This window comes from Falco peregrinus, chromosome 8, assembly GCF_023634155.1.
Source record: "Falco peregrinus isolate bFalPer1 chromosome 8, bFalPer1.pri, whole genome shotgun sequence".
Lineage (NCBI taxonomy): Eukaryota > Metazoa > Chordata > Aves > Falconiformes > Falconidae > Falco > Falco peregrinus.
The window spans coordinates 383,221-400,337 of record NC_073728.1 but is presented as its reverse complement, the minus strand read 5'-3'; the positions used below and the strand labels follow the sequence as shown (position 1 = coordinate 400,337).

General features: G+C 48.6%; 1 long non-coding RNA gene and 1 other non-coding gene across 2 annotated transcripts; both read right to left on the bottom strand.

The window, feature by feature from the left end:
• Nucleotides 1-105: 105 nt before the first annotated feature.
• On the bottom strand, nt 106-10,489 carry LOC129784989 (uncharacterized). The gene is made up of 3 exons (XR_008748386.1): nt 9,905-10,489; nt 8,662-8,761; nt 106-306 (listed from the first exon to the last, which is right to left on the bottom strand). It is a non-coding gene; the product is annotated as an uncharacterized LOC129784989 (long non-coding RNA).
• On the bottom strand, nt 8,154-8,238 carry LOC129785104 (small nucleolar RNA SNORD45). Its single transcript, XR_008748649.1, has one exon. It is a non-coding gene; the product is annotated as a small nucleolar RNA SNORD45 (small nucleolar RNA).
• Nucleotides 10,490-17,117: the final 6,628 nt, after the last annotated feature.

The following is a 17,117-nucleotide window of genomic DNA, read 5'->3' as shown; positions in this document are numbered from 1 at the left end:
TAATAAATATCTGTCGGCTTGTTGAAACAGCGTGCAAGTTAGGAGTAGCGATCCCCCTTGCACCCAACGCTGCAATAAACATACCTCTTTGTAACTGCCCTCGAGTTGTACAGTTCGATTCCACATGTCAGTTTGGTGACCCAGGTGAGACCCTCTCTGTCCGGCTGTAGGACCTGCTGAGGACAGGACTCCTCTGGGTGCCCCCAGGGTTTCTCAGGAGGACTCCCCTACTCACCTAGATGACTGCGAGGACAGACAGGGACCATCGTCGGTGGACCAGGTATGTTGCAGTTGGGTTGGGGATACCTGTAAGTTGTGAGGAGACGTCCTACGTGAGGTAAAGAGCGCTGGTGCTTGCCCCTGGAAAGGCTGGGGGTGGGAATTCGGGTGCTCTCCTCGCTGCGGTAGCGGGAAGGGGCCTCTCGAGGGGTAACAGGTTTTCTCCCAAGTGGTGTGTTTTGGCCAATTTGGGTTCTCTTCAAGAATGTCTTTTGGCCATTTTGTCATCTGTTGTAAAATTCGGTACCGTGTATTAGTTGAGACCTCTTGTTGATATTTGACGTTCTGGGGTGGCATAACGGTGTTTGAGGTCGGAATGTCCATCATAAAATGGTATTGTTGCTATCTATCTGAGTAGCAGAGTGAGTGTGTAACGGGCCCTTTTGTGCGAGTGTTTTGTGCAACTGAGACGTAGCTCAGCTACAAAGCGAGTGCTGAAACCTGCAACTTGTGATAATTTGTATTATTTACTGTATTGCATAAAGGTGAAATGGGAGGTCAACAGAGTGGGGAAAGAGTGAACATGAGCCCTTTGGGTTGTATTTTGGCTCACTGGAAGAATACAGGAGGACCGCAGGGTGGGAGTGTGAGGGAAAGGGTTAAAGAAGTTTTAGTAGGTCTAATTGCTTAACGATTACCTAGATTGTTGTTGATAAATAATGCTTTGTTTTACTAACTATTGTGTAAATTAACTGAAGCAAGGAGTCTACAGCTCCTCCTGAAGGACAGTTTGTGATGAGAACTAGCTAAAACCAACTCTATAGTCTGGACAAAGACCAAGGAGCAACTGAGTCTGGCAAAGAGAGAAGGTTCAGAGTGAGAAAGACTACCAAGCCTTCATCCCCATGACCCCCATGACCAGCAAGAGGCACTACGCAAACGCAGTTGGGAGGGACATATGGAAATGACTTCTTGGAACTAATTTTAATATGAAGCAGGGCTAGGTTATGAATATGTATAGGTATATTTGGAAATCTTATGTATATGCAACATTTGATTATATAAATTGAGACAAGTTGTTGCCCCTGGCGCACACGGCTTTGGTGGGACTACCCCTGGTGCTGCCCAGCGCTGAATAAACATACCTACTTTACAATCTGATAAAGATTGTGGAGTCTGATTCCACACGTCAAGCAAACATTGATAAAATATTATAACCAATGGTGGCCTTTATGTATCTTAGAAGATCAGGAAACTGTAACACCTCGCTACAGTTAATGCTATTTTTAAGATGACAAGGGAAATGGGACGACACATGCAGATTTGTTTTTCACATTGAGAAGCCATACAGAGTGTGGCAGAAGGAGCGTGGGATTAATATAGCACCACCTGATCCTTTGACTTTGGCTCTAGAAAAGGACAAGGAAAAACTGAGACCTAAACTAGAAAGATGCTCTTGTTGAAGTTTTTTGTGTAATATAGGATCGCTGTGTTTTGTAAAGACAGAGCCTCAGGCTGTGGCTCCTCCTGGGGTGAAGCGTATTGGGAGATAAAAACTTGCACTAATGTAGGACCTGAGGCGGGGGGAGTCAAGGACCCCAGGGAAGGGTTAAAGTCTTGGGGTGAGTTTGTACAAAGCCCCACACCCGCTGGGAGGTGCGGCTGAGCCAGGCTGGACGCGTGGCAGGCTGGTTGCTGGTTGCTGGCAAAGGCACCACAGGTAAGGACACAGACTTAAAGCAGCACAGAGCAGATCTGCGTTCAGGGTTCGAAAGGGTCAAAGCAGAGGTGCTGTTGCAGAGGCAGGCACTTGTGCCTGCTGCAGAGCAGGGAGCATCTCCTGCCCGGAATCCTTCCAGTGCGAGGAGGCGGGGGTCGCTGTTGCTGACACCAGAGCTGAAGGACCTGACAATGTCACCGCAAGGGCCGCAGCATTTGCAGCACGACAGGACCGGGAACTGGCCCCTTCAGGGCACGCAGTGGGGGCGGGGGGCGGGCGGGAATAAAGGCGAATCTGTGATGGGAGATTTAGATGCTTGGAAGTCGGTTGTGAAAGACTATCAGGATGACCCAACAGGAGTAGAAAAAGGGTTGACTGTTACTGGGTAATCGCCACGTAGAGAAGCTGACAGAAGCAGCACGGCACAAGCACAGCAGGTCAGAGAAGAAAAGCTGAGTCGTGCTGTAGTCACAGCTACGGCGGCGGCTTCGGGAAAAGTGAAAACTGGCAGAGGGACTAAGGTGAGAAGACGAGGCAGAGGCAGAGGAGGGATGCCTGGCAGAGGTGAAAGAGCGAACCCTGCCCTGCGGGCCCAGATCAGTGGGCACATCGTAGGGAAGTGGGCACGGGCAGCCAGATTGCCCAAAGCTGAAGAACCATCAGGGGGTTCCGGTGACTGCATCAGAACCAGACTGAGAGGCCTGGGGAATCCACCCTAGCGGATCCACTGGTTAAATTAAAGCTGGGGACTAGAGAAAAAGGAGGTGGGATTTTTAGTGAATACAAAACCAACTTATTTGGTGTTAAACTTCAGTGAGAAAAGAATTTATTACAGTTGTGGGAGCTACTGGCCGCCAGGAAAAAGCATTGTGAAACCTCTGAAGTACAAATTAAGAAAAAAAAATCAGAATGCCATTTCACCAAAATCTTTAACCAGGTATATCCGGGAGTAAACTCCAGGCAAGGCGAAAAATGCTTTACCTGTTACAGCAGAAATGAAAAGGGGGGCCTGCCCAGTTCGGGTAAAACAGTATCCCTTGGTCAGCAGGGCTGTGGGGGATATTGGCACAAAAACTGAAATAAAACGCACTGTGTAGTGGTTCTACTACCAATGTAAATCTGTGTGTTTTGCCATGGCAGCGACTTGTTATGGGATGCGCAGATGAAACTCTGCATTGACAACAAAGTACAAGGAATAAGGTTGGTCAAGTGCCTCCTACCGTAGTCAAGGGCAAGACTGGGTTGGCCTCTGTGTTTGCCACCAAGAAGAATCTTGAATTCTGCTGTTGGCTGCAAGCCAGTAGGTGCCGAGTGGTGGGAACATGTGCCATGCCAGACCTTGATGTGAGGAATGGCCCCCGCTGTTGTAAGAGGGTCACCCAGGAAGGAAGAACGTCACAAGACCCATTGGGGCACTGACTCATAGTATAAATATTTAGACTGACAAAATTGTAGGGAGAACATGAATCAAATGGGGACAATTGGAGAAGAAAATTATCCAGGGCAACCGTGACAAACTGATTTCTCAGAACTCCCAAGAAAAGGGGGGTCTTGATACCTGCTGGTCATGACGGATGCCTTTTTAGGGTGGCCAGAAACACACCCTTGCTGAACCAATAAAGCCAAAGCAGTAACCAAAGCACTATTATAAGAAATAGTACCGTGATTTGGGGTTCCAGCAGTAATCTCATCAGACTGGGGGCATTAGCAAAAAAGGTTGCACTTGCTATCCAATACTCAGCAGTGGATACAATCTGTAGCCGCAGGAATGTTAAGGGAAGGTGTCCCCTACAAGAAATGGGTTTCTGCCTTGAACTAGCAAACATCTCTGTGCTTAAAGAGAAGCCTTTTTGCCTTGATGGAGATAATTTATTCTGTATTCTGTATTTATGCTGTATTCTGAATGTGGAAATTGGCTGGGACTAGGAGGCTGGCTTAAAGGCATTTTGCAAACAGGATTATTATTTTTGATCATTATTGTAATAATAGTTTTTTGATCAAAACCAGCCAAAATTATTTGTAAGCATTAGGCATATCTGAAGAGAATGCCTTTATTTGAATCAGCAGTTAAGGTGTAGTTTAGTCTGATGCTGTGGTTTTATCTGCTTCTGGTGAATTTTTGAAGTGATGAAATCAGAGATACTAAGAGTTATGAGGTAGTAAGGTAATAATCTAAGTAAGGGTGCTGTCTTTTATATCCACAAGTGCAATATGCTTTTATGTAGCAGAGAGAAACTTTGACAATAATGTTGCTTGAGCAAGATGTGCATGTGACAACTTGGGAAAAGGGATATCACAACTGGAGTGCAACAGTGTTTCTATGTCTGGCAGAGTGAAATCTTTCAAGACCTGAGTTTAGACAGTCTAAAATAAATTGTCAGTATTCAAAAAACCCATCTTAAGCCTCTTTTGCTTACATAGTGTTATGGAAGTCAACTGCTATTGTAGATAATTAATGATTTTTTAATACATATTAACAAATACTACTATTTTAACTTGAGGCAGTTGAGTGAGAAATACTCACGTGTAGCATCTGAGGGAATGTCAGCATAAATCACACTTACAGTAAGACTGCATTTTTAATTACTGTACTCATTAAGATTCAATGATGCCATAAGGCTAAGGCCTTATATCACAGATTGGTTCTGAACTAAAAGGTGTGTGCACATGTAGTTACGCACATTTGTGTTATTTTCCTTAATTTGCTACAAAATAATATAATTAGGTTGGGGACTAGATCTTGGGAATTTACCTATTATACTTCTGTTTGTTAAGGAACGTGCATAACACAGCACCCATGTAGGCTTGGCTTGTGGCATAGTTGTCAAATTTAGCATAGACATTCAGACAGATAAGCAACGTACTCTTCTTGTGTGTATCACCTACAAGCCATTATGGCATAGTGTGTAAATCTGTATGTAACTATTGAAAAATCCACTTATGAATGTATATAGCTTAGAACTAATTTTTTCCCTTTGTTAATTCTTTGATATCAATGAGGAATTCTTCAGAAAATGTATGGATTGGTTGGTTGCATAAGGGCAGTTGTTATTTGGACAGACAATTGTTAATGGTCAGGGATTTTCCACTAAAATATTTGCAAATATTCCTAGTCAAACATCAGTTTGGTTTCTTTTTGGGTTTTGAGCTTGCATTAGTCCATGTTCAGAACTTTAAAATTACCTTTGAATTTTTTAAACTTTTTATATCACTGGAACAGAAAGAGCATCTAAATTAAAGCTTCAAGCTAACTTTATTTTTCAAGTATTTCAGGAATTATACTTCTGAACTGAGATTTTATAAGTTGGCTGTGTATTTTCCTGTGTTAAAATGCTGTTATTGAAAATGGTCAACCAAGCCTATGTCGCCCAAAATAAAAACGGGGGAATTGTGGATAACTGGCTAGCTGAAAAGGGTCACATAGACATAGTCCAGCTGGCTGAACAAAAATGCGCATCGCTCTCAGCTTATCTGAAGTAAAGCAAAATACACTGTCTTTGGCTGTCCTTGTTACACAGTAACAGGAAGATTTTGGTGGGAAAAGAATGTTGCAGGTGGGAACAGAAAACTACAGAAGAGAAACAAGGGGCGGGCTTGGTATTTAGGCAACTAACCAATAATGAGCTTAACTTTTGTAATATGTATGAGCTAATTATAAGAAGGCATAAAAGGTGACTGTAAGGCACAATAAACGAAGTCTGCTGATCACTCATATTGAGTGACTGTGTCTTCCCTCCATCGCAACAGGAAGGAACATCAGGAATACTATCTCAAGAAATAAGGGAAATAATAGGCAAAATCAGCCTCACCACTCAGTTTGAAAAACATCACCAGGCTTGGTGACAACTAGTAAACTTCACCTACAACCCACAACAGGAGCAAACTGAAGCATATGTGCTCCCAATTAGTGCAGCAAAAGAACAGGCAATCTTTCCCGTTGCGACACTAGGAGCCATACACCAGAAAGTCACTGTCAGACCCCTAGGCCATAATGTTTGGGCAAGTTATGGTCAGACCAAAGGCAAGTGGCAGTCAATGAACATGGAATGAACATGTTCCCCAGGGAACAACTGGGATACATCTGTGAAAACGCAGTAATAAGAGAATGAAGATCTGTGTTTAGATATCAAAAAGGCTATGCGTGCTTTTGAAATGTTTCCACATATTAAAGCCCAGCCACAAATATTTTATGTAGGAAATGGATGCACATGTGTTACAACTTCTTCTGGTAACAAGAGTATTGATAATTGTCATGAAATGGCAAATGGTACTAAATTTTGTATGTATAATTTTACTAGAATTGTAGGCTGTGACTTTGGTTATGTTGTTCCTGTAACTACCAGACAGTTAATTGGAACTGATTATACCCTGTATCATGATATACCTAAATTAAAAATAGGCATGAACATTAGCCTCTTCAAAGCAATGCTTAGACACCCCAACATAGAAAGACTGGTCCAAGAAATAAACAGAACGGCCCAACACATGCTTCAACAGGAGAAACGTGACTCTGAAAATATAAAATCCATCTTTAGCCGATGCAGAACAAGTTGGAGAACATCACTGGTGGGACACCTTTGCAGGCCATTCCCCCAAAGCAACACAAGTATTCTACTATTTAATACATCCCATGTCAAGTCATGTTGGAAGGAATGATCCTGTTATCTCTCTTAAACGTCTGTCTGTGGTATAAACTAAGTATCATAGTCAGAAGAACACAAATAATGTGATCAATGATGCATGTCTACCAAAACCCTTTGTCTTCAGAACTTGACAAAAGACTTCCCAAGTCCTAAGAAAAAGGGGGAATGAAACAGAGCAAGGTCTTGAAAGATTATTCGGGATGAGTTTGGTACCATGCTCTGGGGGATGCTCTGTTTATGTTGAGATATAACAGAGACGGCACGGCCTGTTCTGTTCTGCTGATGCTACTGAAGTAAGAGACAGGAGAAATGTACTCTGAGCAATCTAGCAGTCATAAATAAAGATAAGGTGGGCATTTGAAGGAGATGAGAAGGCCATGAGTCAGGAGGCTTTGCAAGCTCCAGCCAAAGAACGGAACGACCACCCAAAAGTCTCCCCAAAAGACAATTCTAGAAGACTCCACTTCAAGCTCCGCCTAAACCCCATCTATTATGAATATGATGATTAGATGTCAAAATCAAATGAATATGTATGTAAAGATGTTGTAACCTCTCGTGAAAACTGTATAAATTACCTGACTTTTCACTGAAAACTTTGGGGCTAGTTTGTCTGGTGCGAACTGGCTAGCTCCCCAGCATTGCACGAAATAAATACCTTTGCTGCTTAAAGACAAAATTCATCTCTGAGCAGTTACTCTGTGCCGTTTTGGCATCACCCTCCCAGAGAACTGCAGAGCTGTGGACTTTCAGAAACACCGGGGCACAACGCTTGGCCAGCCTGAAATGTTCAGGAGGCTCTCAGCAGTAGAAACCGTTCTGACTTTACAGCAAGGCTGACCACACTTGCGAGTTTTCTTTTGCATGCTCACACCTGCAAGCCAAACCAGAACAGCTGCACACACAGCAGAGCAATTGCTCAGCACATCTACACCAACAGAGCTCTCCTAAAGCACACCTGGAGCCACTCATACCCCAAGTCAACATCTACAGCGGAACCTGGCCACAAGCTTTGACACAATGTCATTTTGGGGTCAAACTGATGCACACCAAAAAATTAGTAAAACACACCTCCTTCTCTGCCACGTCAGGTATCGTGCTCCTTCAGTTGAGCTGTAACTGTTACATTATTTCCCAAATGCAAAGCCAAACAGAGAAAATATAACCAAGCATGCTCCTTAAAAAGCACAGGCAACTGTTCATTGTGTGTGACCAAGGGATGATGTGACCACGGCCCTTCAAACTTGCGGGATGCCTAGGCGGGACTAAACAGTGCTTGCAAACAAAGAACATGCCTGCTCGTTAAGACAGGCTGGTCAAGTTTACCACCAAAACTCTACATCACCATTTGCCAACCCTGTCCAGCTTTGGGTCGCCAGAGCCACACTCAGTTCACTTGAAAGCATCTCCTAGTAGCAGTATCAAGCTCAGAACTGTACCTCCCAGATGCCTACGTGGAAGAAAACTCAAACTGTGCCCCCTTCTCCTTAAGCTGGGTTACAGCTTGTGACAGGAATTTCATCCCATTGCTTGGAAAAGCTCCAAGGCTGCAGCTGAAGGGAACTGGAGTTCCCTGCGTCTCAGAGTAATTCTAGAGCTAAAGTGGTGACAGACATCAGCTCTAGATCAGACGATACATGCCAGCACTCACCACTGACCCAGGGTGGCAACCTCCTTCTGTCCTACCCAAAGGTTTCAAACCCAACACACTGTCTTCCTACGGCAGGAAGCTTTTAATTTTTTACTTTTTAATTTTTTACAAATTTATAATTCGTAACACCGTTAACGCATTCCTTGAGACGGGACTACAGATACATTATGCAGACCACCAACCTGCCGTTTGGAAGCACTGGAGCCTTATGGTGAGAAATTTTTTCTACAACAGAGCGAGCAATGGTGAATAAATAAGACTGAGACAGGGTCCTTTTCCTCGAGGGAAAAGCACGCAACACATCAGCGATTGTTGAACAGACGGGCAGAATTCTCAGAAAAAGCAACCCCTAACTCTTAACAAGAAAAAGAAGGTCATTCCTCTTAATAAAAGCACAGCTGTGCTGAAACAAGTCAACACAATGTACTCACCTGTCCTCCTCCCAGATGAAGGCGTATAAGCAACATGTTTCTCTGGAAATGACACGCTTAGGGCATCAGGTTTTCTTACCCCATCCTTTCATGGCATCACCTTTAAAAAACACCAAGAAAAGGTCAGTTGTGGTGTTGGCTTGGGAGATTTCCATGCCTGGGGGGAGTCAGGAATTCCACAGTAGTAAGTGCCTCTTTGGACACAGACTTTCCTGAGGTGCTCCCCGCCGCCAGACAACTCCCTGGACCCCGAGTGGCACGTACAGGTGCAAGGAGGAAAAGAACGTCAGGGAACAGACCAGAGGCGTTAGGGAAAGGCGGGGGGGGGGGGGGGGGGGGGGGGGGGGGGCGGGGCGGGGGAAGAGAAGAAGAAAACCTAAAAAGAGACGGGGATACAGATGAGGACAGAGATGTAAAGGGAAAACCAGCCCTGGGCTGCAGGACAGAGGCAGAGGATGAAGAAAAGGGGAGAATGAGAGGGAGTGGGACACAAGCAGAGAGAGTAAAAGAGAAGGGAGCAGCAGAATGAGAGAGAAAGACAGAAGGGAAGAGGGAGCAGGACAGAAGAATAGGATGGAGAGCTACAGGGAATCAAAACACGATGGGTTTGTATGGCAAGGTTTGGGGAGGAGGAGGAAAAGGAGGAGAAAGAAGAAGAAACAACTGTGTGATCAACTGACCGCAGCTGCCGTTCCCCATCCCCCTGCGGGGAGGAGACAGGGAAATCGGCAGTAAAGTTAAGCCCCGTAGAAATGGGGGCTGGAGGGAAGGTGTTCTGAAGATTTGCTTTTCCGGCACGTTCTCCTGCTCTGACTTGACTGCTAATCAATCGCGCTGATTTCCCCAGGTTCAGTCTGTTTCGCCCACGGAGGTAATGGCGGAGTGACCTCCCCATCCTTGTGCCCACTCGTGAGCTTTTTGTTATATTCTGTCCCCCCTGTCCAGCAGAGGAGGGGGACCGGTAAGAGCAGCTTCGATCCAGCCCGGGTCACCCCCACACAAAATCACAGCGGCACAGGGAAGGGGAGGGGGGGGCAGAGGAGGGGCAGGGGGCGCCTGGGGCACACAAGAGGGGAGACAGGGTCCCACGGACCAGGACTCACCACAGCTCTCGCTTTGGTACCGCTGCGAAAATGTGCCAGTTCAGACGCGCCTTTCCCCCTCTCCCCTCCCTCCCTCCCTCCCTCCCGCAGAACGCCGGCCGCTCGGCTCCCCCACCCCCGGTAACCCCCGGGTGTCTCACAGCTCTTCCTCGCAAGACGCGGCCTCCCGGACACGGCGCGTCGCTCCCTCGCGCACCGGGGGCCGCCCCAGGCTGTGGGTGACACACGGACCCCGCGGGTGACACACGGACCCCGCTGTGCACGCTGGCACCCGGCTGCTGCGGGGCTGGTCCCCCCCCACCGCAGGGCCAGGCCCTCTGTGCCCGCAGCAGGAGGCAGCTGCTGCCCGCCTGCCCTCGGGTTCCTTCTCCTTCGCCTCGCCCCGGCCGGCCCGGCTCCTGCCCACACCGGGCCGTGCCCCCGCTCCCCTCCCGCACCCGCGCCGCGGGGGGCGAGGCCGGGCAGGGACAACCCCCGCCAGCCCGAGGCGGCGCGGCCCCCGGCAGAGGGACAGAAGCGCAGGGGGCCGTGACCGGCGCCGCTCGGCCCCGCCCGGAGCCGCTCCTGCCGCAGGCCCTTCCCGAGCGGCAGCGGGGGGCCGGCTGGCCGCCGCCACGGCAGCGCCGGGGGCACCTGGGGCTGGGGCCCGGCTGCGGGGGAGATGCTGCAGCGGGGGCAGCGGCGCGGGGCGAGCGGGGGCCGCGGCAGGCTCGGGGGTCTGGCGAGCTGGGGAGGCGCCGGCGCCCGGGGGGCGGCCTCCTGCTTCCCCGCCTCCCCCCCTCAGCCCCCGGACCCTCCGGGGCTCCCGCACCCGGCTCGCGGGCGGCTGGAGTCCCCCGTGCCGCCCCCCGAGGCGGCCGGCGGGCAGGAGACACCCCCACCCCCCCACCCCGCAGGGTCCGCTCGCCTCCCCTGAGCCCCCGCCTCCCCCGCCGGGCTCGCCCCCCGCAGCAAAGCGCCCCCCGCGCCGCGCCGGCAGCCCGGGCCCCGCGGCTCCGGCCCGCAGCGCCGCCAGCCCCCGGCACGGCCCGGGCAGCGCGGCCGCAGCCCAGTGCCGGCAGCCGGCACCGCCCGGCGCTCCCGGCACAGCGCGGCCGCCCCCCGGCAGCGCAGCCCCCGGCCCCTCGCGCAGCCCCGCGCCCCCCAGCGCGGCTCCGGCACCGCTCCCCGGCCCGGGCCCCGCCGCCCCCCCGGCGCTCTCCCCCGCGCCCGCCGCTCGCCGCCCCGGCCCCGGCTCACCTGCCCCGGCGCGGCCGCGGCCCGGCGGCGCTCAGCGGCCGCTCCGCTCCCCGCCCCGGCCCCGCCGCCGGCAGCCGCCCCGCTACAGGGAGGGGCCGCCGCCGCCGGCCCCGCTGCCCGGCCCGGGGGTCCCCCCGCCCCGGCCCTCAGCCGGAGCCCCGCGGGGAAAGGGGCCCTGGCCCGACCCCTCCCCCGGGCTCCTCGCAGCCCCTCGCCCGGCGCCGGGGGGTTACTCGGGGCACGGGGAGCGAGCCCCGGGAGCGAGCCCCGGGAGCGAGCCCGCTGCGGGGTTGGGGGCCCCCGCGCCCCCCCTTGCCCCGGGACGCCTCGGCCGGCGTTCCCCGAGCCGCGCTCGCCGTTCCGGGGGGCTCTGCGACGCTCCCCTCCGTGCCCGCGCCGGGACGGGCTCCCCAGGGCACGGACGCCCCCGGCATGTGGGCACATGAAGGAGACCCCAGCGGGGTGCGGAGGCGCTGGGGCGGGTGCGGGGCAGGGGGCAGCTGAGCTGAAGGGGGAGCCGGGAGCCAGGTGAACTCCTGAAATCCCCGTGGGGCCGCGGGACAAGGTAGCACCGTCATCGCAATCCAGGCTCACCGACCCCAAAAGGGGCGTCCTAATACCTGCTGGTCATGCAGGAGGTATTGAGGATGCCTTTTCAGGGTGGCCCGAAGCACGCCCTTGCCGAACCAACAAAGCTAAAGAAGTAACCAAAGTACTATTACAAGAAAGAGTACAGAGATTTGGGGTTCCAGCAGTAATCTCATCCGATTGGGGGCCACACTTCATTGAAAAAGTCATTCTGCAAGTTATTAAATTTTTAGGAATAGACTGGCAGTTACACACCCCATATAATCCACAAGCAAGTGGTCAAGTGGAAAATGAACCACCTAATTAAGCCGCAAATTGTAAAACCTGGACAGGAGGCTGGTTTATCTTGACCTCAGTCATTGCCTCTGACGCGCCTGAGAATTAGAACCAAGCCCAGAGCTAAAGAAGGGCTAAGTTCTTTTGAGATATTGTATAGGAGACCTTATAGTATACAAACAGGAGCAGAGCGTCAGCCCGAGTTGAGAATGAAGTACTTACTGATTATGGAAGAAGCATGCAGAAACAGCTTCGAGACGTAGTTTTAGGAACTGGAGCTCGAGGTCTTGATGGACCTGTGCATAACATGGAGCCAGGAGATTATGTATGTGTCAGACCTCTTTCAGGTTCACCTCTGGAACAGAAGTGGGAAGGTCCTTTCCAAATACTGCTTACATCCCATACCGCAGTCAGAGTTAAGGAACAAGCATCCGGGATCCGCCACACCAGAGCGAAGGCAGCCCCTAAGTCACAATGGAAATCAACACCTACCAGACCTCTGCGGCTTTGGATCCAACAAAAAGACCATTGATTGTTTGTATATTAACAATGTTCTGTACAATAGGAACTCATTCTTGGGACCAGAATCTGTTTGTACAATTAACCCATAATGTAACGAATGCTTTGAATCTGGCAGATTGCTGGGTATGTTCAGCATTTTCCAGAGGTAGTAGAGAATTTCCATTATATGGTGTAATGGTATCACAGGCAAATTGGAGCTGGCCATTTAATCATAAAGGATTTGGTTGTTACAAATCTCCAGATAGTACGGCAGGACCCTGATATGAAGTACAGAAATCAGGAAATTCTACAATAATTAGAGGGAATGATGGGAATGAATGCTCCACTGACAGGATGGCTCAGTTTAAACTATACTGCTCTGAATTGGAGTGTATGTGGCCCGCCAATTCTAACACCAACTAATACAAAAGGAAAATATAGTATTACCCCGAAATGTGGGAAAGTGCATCTAGATATGCTCGCTAATCAGACCTATAGCTGCTTACATCAAGTATTATAGTGGTTATGTGGAGATGGCAGGGCCAGGAAAAGACTACCTAAGTGACGGCAAGGTGAATCTGGGGTAGGATACCAGTTCCCCAAGGCAGGATATTTAATCATTCGCATCCTCCACCAGGTGTTTTGAGATCCCCATGGAAATTGGTTAAATGAGGAACTAATAACCCCCTGATGACCCAAAAGCCCCTCAGCATTCCATAGTTTTGCGAGACGGCATCTTCCTTCATTAGGGGTGAGTTAGAAAAAGCAATAATAAATATTTCTGCCACAATAGAACAAATGGAAAAACTCACCATGGACGCTGTACAGGGAGTCCAACAAAGTTTCTTCATTAAGAAATGTAGTACTTCAAAACTGAACGGGTCTGAACAGACTTTTAGCAAAAGAAAGAGGATTGTGTATGGTTATTAATCAAACTTGCTGTGTTTCTTGTTAACCAAGAAAAACGTATTGAAACGGATTTGCAACAAATTTGGATAATCCCCAAAATACTACATCAAGTATCCCTAGATGACACTTCCTTTGGATTTTCTGACCTCTGGGAAAAGTTTACTTCTTGCCTACCTCATTTTATGTGGCTGAAGCAGCCCTTTGTTGTAGTTATCATAATTATTGTATTAGAATTATTGATTTGTATTACGTTACGATGCTTTCTGTGCATGTGAAAAAAAAATAACAATAGCAGTTACGAAGAATGGAAGAAACAAGGGCTAAGACAAAGGCTAGAAGATGGGAAATATTTTACCAGAATCCATACTGGGGGAAGGGGTGCATCTCAGAGGCAGAGGGGCTCTAATCGCCCCGTTTGCAGTGAGGAAGTAGCTTGTGCAAGTGAGTCCACATCACAGAGCAAAATCCTGCCACAGGACCTGGGCTACCCAGGAGCACACAGCTAAAATGTACGGAGAGTGGGATACTGCACTGCCTGGTCCTACTCCCACCTCACACAGTGCCCGCCTCAGGAGCCCTCAGTGGGGAATTCCCCTGTTTTCTCGCAATACCCAGTATCCCCATCATCACCTCCACTCCAGCCAGTTCACACCCCCATGCCCCTTCGATGGGTGTGCAATTGCATCCGCAGCCCAGCAGCAGCACAGTGAAGCGGTGCAGTACCCAGGTGGGTGGATGCCCCCTCCGTGGGGCAGATCCGTCACACAGCTACAGCACCAGGTAGAGCACAGCACTCCCCACTGTGCCCGGTGAACAGGCATGTCAGTACTCATTTCTGAATTTGCTGATCTTTTTAATGCATTCTGTAGCCCAAGGCTTTATTTATCACCCATGCTATCCTCTGCACTGACAGCAGTGCTGATCTTCCTCGCAGGCTGTTGTTTTCTCATCTCACCCCTGACATCAGAGTGCATCAGAAGTAACAATTTTTTTCCTCTGTGGCCTCTTAATGTGAGGGCAGTTCCCTGGCATCCCTGTCTAACAGCTAGGCACTGAGGCACAGGGCAATTACAAACATCCCTTAGATCCTGGGCCAGGTGAGCCGTGGGTTTTGCTGGCAGACCCGAAGTGCACGGTGCAGTGAGTATCTGGCTCTGCAGCCACAGCAGCGGAGCGCTGAGCACCAAGAGGTGCTGTGCCAGTGGAAAATGAGGGACGCACCCTGGCACGGCGGTGGAGAGACTGGATGAAATGATCTTCCTGTAGGCCCTGTGTAGCCTCTGCCAATAACATTACTCAGAGTGATTTAAAGAGTCAGTCACCAATATTCGAGTGAGCGGAGGAGGTTATCTTTATTTGCCAGCGCTGGGTGCATGGGGGATCCCTCCACCAAAGTCATGCACACCGAGGGGATTTTTCAGTCCCCTCTTTATACAAGCAACTCAGACCTATTCATTAACTTTCCAGGAAATCGTTTACATATTCATTACAATGCCAGGAACTCATTTACACATCTCACTAAACTAGTGACCATGATTTAAGTCCTTGTCTTTGCCACCTTTCATAAACAGCAGGAACTTAGGACCAGATAGCCTTTTTAAAGATGACAGATCCAAGGACTTCGCAATTAGTACATCCCTCATGTTAGCAATAAGGGTCCTTGCATGTTTCCCAGCTTTTAGATAAACATAAGTACATCATCCTATAGATAAGTGGTGCATCATTCATCATTCAGCACGTCGTTGTCAATGCAGTTTCATCTGCGCATCCCATAACAAGTCTGTGTCGTGGTAAAACACACAGATTTACATTGGTAGTAGAACTACTACACAGTGCGTTTTATTTCAGTTTTTATGCCAATATCCCCCACAGCCCTGCTGACCAAGGGATATTGTTTTACCTGAACTAGGCAGGCCTCCTGCTTATCATTTTTACTGTAACAGGTAAAGCATTTTTTGCCTTACCTGGAATTTACTCCCGGATATACCTGGTTAAAGATTTCTTTTACTTCAGGGATAAAGATAAGCTCAAGATTTCAATTAATTGATTATTTTTAAATTTTGGGTTCATTTCTCCTTCTTTAAACATCTAGATGTTCTAATAAATCTCATCCCAACAAAGATTTTGGTGAATTTGGCATTCTTACTTGTTTTCTTAGTTTGTACTTTAAAGGTTTCAGGATGTTTTCCTGGTGGCCAGCAGCTCCCACAACTGTAACAAATTCTGTTCACTGAAGTTTAACACCAAGTAAGTTGGTTTTGTATTCACTAAAAATTCCACCTCATTTTTCCTAGTCCCTAGTTCACCAGAACCCCTTGCTGGTTCTTTAGCTTAGGGCAATCTCGCTTCCAGTGTCCACTTTCCCTACAATATGCACAGTGATCCGATCCCATAGGAGAGGGATTCACTTTTCACTTCTGCCTGACATTCCTCCTGTCTCTGCCTCATCTCCTCTACCAGTTCAGCACGACCCAGCTCTTCTCTTACCTTCTGTACAGGTTCCCTGTTCCTTCTATCAACTTTTCTACATCACAATTACCTAATAACAATCAACTCGAACCTTTATCTAGTCCTATTAGATCATCCTGATAAGTCTTTCCCAACCAACTTTCAAACATCTAAATTTCCCCATCAAAGACTCACCTTTATTCTCCTCAGACCCACCGCCTGCCCTAGAGGGGCCGTTACCGGTCCCGTTGTACTGCAAATGCTGCAGCAATTGGGGTGACATTGTCAGGTCCTTCTGCTCAATCGTCAGCAACAGCAACCCCCTCCTCCTCACCATCAGAAGGATTCGGGGCAGGAGATGCTCTTCCTGCTCTGCAGGTTACACAGGCCTGCCTCTGCAACAGCACTTCTGTTTTAACTCTTTCTTACCCTGAATGCAAATCTGCTACTTGTTGCTCTGTGTTCTTACATATCACGCCTTCGCAGGCAAACAGCAAACACCCTGCCATGCGTCCAGCATGCACCTTCGAGGGGGTATGGGGGTTTGTACAAACTCACCCCAATACTTTAACACTTTCACAGGGTCTTTGACTCTCCACACCCCGCTTTAGGTCTTACATACGTTAGTGCAAGTTTTTATCTTACAACGTGCTTCATTCTGGTTGCTCCACAGAAGGAACCACAACCTCGGCTCTTCTCTCTCTTCCCACCCCCCCCCACCCCCAAAAAAAAAAAAATCAACAAGAATATCTTTCTAGTTTAGGTCTCAGTTTTTCCCTTATCCTTTTCTAGAGCCATAATCAAAGATCAGGTGGTGTTAATTCCACTTTTGTTCTCTATGAAGAAACAGCATAAGGTGTAAAATTGTGTTGTAATATAAGACTTCCTTCGAGTGGCTATCTTTCACCATCACCTAATGTATACAAAGGCCACCAATTCTGACAATATTTTAAATATGTCTTTTTGTTCAAATTTCCACTGGGAATTCTGCCAAATTCTTTCCAATGCTTCAAAATACATCCCAGGGGTGTTTTGGTATTTATTTCTTGGCTCGGTCTGCCACCCATCGTCCTAATAAGTCTGGCATTTTTCTACAATGTGTTAGTTATTACTGGAGGTACCATACTTATCTCAGAACACACACCACAGTTCCAGACCTCTATTTAGCCTTATTTCTTGGTCTCATTATTTTTCTTCTTATTATTATTATTGGGGTTTTTTTGCAAGGAGATAATATATCTTAGACACTTGCAACCTCTTGCTCGAGTATACAGACAGCACCTACGACACTAAGGGCAGAGGCTAGTTCGTGCTTTTTCCAATGATGTTAGTTCTAATGTTTTGTCCACAGTCTCCCGCTATAATGTCTAATTATGCATTCCAACACTTCAT